The following is a 2,751-nucleotide window of genomic DNA, read 5'->3' on the forward strand; positions in this document are numbered from 1 at the left end:
ACCCCCCCCCCTCCTCGTGTAGGTATGCATTGTGCATAACGTTTCCCCATCCCTGGGACAAAGTAATTAGTGGCAAGCTGCCAATAATTACTGTACGCTGGGGACAGTGGGGTGGGCCTGGGTTTGTGCATATTGTATGCCTACACTAAATCTGGGAGCTATACTGGTTAACACTGCAGCCACCAATAGAGCTGGGGTAAGGGGTTTATAAACCTTTGGAGCACTTCATGCTTCCTTCCGCAGATGAGCTCTATGGGGATGCTGACTTCATTTTCCAGCAGGTCTTGGCACCTGCCCACACTGCCAAAAGCACCAAAACCGTCCTTTAAGGACCCCACTGATCGGAAGGTGGCTCACGTCTCCGACACCTGGGTTCGGGGGCTGGTGTCCACAGGTTACAAGGTCGAGTTTCTTTCTCGGCCGGGTCACAGGTTTTTCCCGTCCAACACGCGTCTTTCCCCTTCACGCCTGGCGGATCTGCATCGCGCTGTGGCGGACCTCTTGTCTCAGGGGGTTGTTGTACCGGTTCCGTCCTCGGAACGCTTCCAGGGGTTTTACTCCAATCTGTTCACGGTACCCAAGAAGGAGGGGGTTCGGCCAATTCTGGACCTCAAGCGCCTAAACACCTTTGTGCGGGTCCGTCGCTTCCGCATGGAATCGATTCGATCTGTAGTGACGTACCTTCGCCCGGGGGACCTGTTGGCCTCTATCGACATCAAGGACGCTTACCTTCATGTGCCTATTTGCGCATCTCATCACCGATTTCTGCGTTTCGCGGTGGGGGACGAACATTTCCAGTTCGTTGCGCTGCCCTTCGGCCTGGTGTCGGCTCCGCGGGTGTTCACCAAGGTGCTGGCCCCGGTTCTGGCGCTGCTGCGTTGCCGGGGGATTTCGATCGTGGGGTACTTGGACGATCTGCTCCTGCGAGCGGAGTCCCATTCCTCTCTGGTGTCGGCCTTCGGGGTCACAGTGTGTTCCCTGGAGGAGTTCGGCTGGATCCTGAACGTCCAGAAGTCTTGCTTGGTGCCTTCCCCTCGCCTGGAGTATCTGGGCCTGGTCCTGGACACGGTCGCGGCCAGGGTGTTTCTCCCCCCGGACAAGCTCCAGAAACTTCGCCTCCGCGTTTGCCTGTTGCGGTCGCGCCGGTGATCGTCCATTCGTTGCTGCATGCAGGTCCTGGGTCTCATGGTGGCCTCCTTCGAGGCGGTGCCCTTTGCTCAACATCATACCAGGGTCTTCCAGAGGGACATCCTGGTGCAGTGGGACAAGTCGACCTCATCCCTGGACAGGGAGATTCAGCTGTCTCACCTACTCCTGCAGGTGGCGATATACCCTACCTTTCAGGATCTCCGATCTGTTGCCCTGTGTCCTTCAATGAACGGAGAGAAAAGGATTTTACGGTGAGTACAAAAATCCTATTTTTCCCGCTGTGTCAGAGAATTTCTGCTCGACAAAAGAACGTTTTTCGCTCTTTTTGCCAGGACTGGGTAAGTGCGTTGAGTTGTGTAGTGTGTGGTGGATCTGAGTTGATTGTACAGAGATTGTATGGTGGGATTGTGACGTGTGTGGTGAGAGGGCTGCTGTGTATGTGAGAAGCTCAGTGCTAAGTTTTTGCGGTAAAAGTGTTTTATGCTGAGCGGAAATCTATTTGTTTTCGGTTAGAAGTCAGTTTGATGCAGGTTTTGTCTTCTAGGCTCTAAAGCTCAGTTATTGGTGTATTTCTCTGTGTTTGTACTGGATCTCAGAGCGGCCATCTTGGTGTCCTTTGTGTAAGACCTTGTGGCCAGCGGCCATCTACCAACACTGGATCTGTTGTCGTTTTTCTCAGATGTCTCTGTTGTCACCACACCAATGCAATTAATTATCTCTCTCTCAGCTATAGCTATAGGTTTAATATCAGCTCTGGCGCCTCGCTTGCTAATCCTGTATGGGTATCCGGGCAGTTAGGCGGCCCGCAGATGTGTTACAGCATCAGTTTCCTGTAAAGGGGATAGGTTTGTGGGATCCTTCATTTGTGAGGGAGGTACAACGGTCAACCTTACTAATGAAACCCCCGATCTCTTTAATGGCACCCATAGACCAGATTATATCTGCTGGAAAGAAGGGTGTGACGTTCAGACTGAGGGAGCGATCCCCCAGTCTATTCAGTTACCACTGGAGGCCCGTGACCGTCAGAAGTTCATGTGCGGAGCTGATGGGTCCATACAATTCCCTATGCGGGTTAGCCGCTTATAAGGCAATTCCCCCTTATACGAGAGGTTCATGTGTCCTGGTGAAGCTTGTCCCTGCATCTTACGTTGCAGCCGATCAGGAGGAACTGATGGTGCAGAGGAGGGTAAGAAGGGCAGGGAGAGCTGGAAGGGAGTTTTCCGGCTCTGATGAGGCCTGGGCATGGTTTCCTGCTTGAACAGGATGGGGAATTGAACTTATGAACAATTTCTCGTACATAGTGGATGAGATGTTCGATTAAACGTTGAGGCAGTGAGGGAGATCACCGAGGAACAATGACAGTAGAGCGTCCAAGGGGGGTTTCTGTGAATTTATAGGGGGGGACGGTTGTACCTGGATAGCAGATACTAGTGACAAGGTTCAGGCCCATACTGACAGGAGCAGGAGAATCTTTTTAAAGCTTTGGGAGGTCTGGGGGGATCTCGGGTTTTTCATTGGATCCGGGCTAAAGGAAATAGGAGTACATGTACTTATGGTGTTTTATTTCCTTCTATACGCCGGAGTGAGATGTTCCTGATGTCT

Source organism: Nanorana parkeri, unplaced genomic scaffold, assembly GCF_000935625.1.
Source record: "Nanorana parkeri isolate BGI_ZX_2015 unplaced genomic scaffold, ASM93562v1 scaffold3119, whole genome shotgun sequence".
NCBI lineage: Eukaryota > Metazoa > Chordata > Amphibia > Anura > Dicroglossidae > Nanorana > Nanorana parkeri.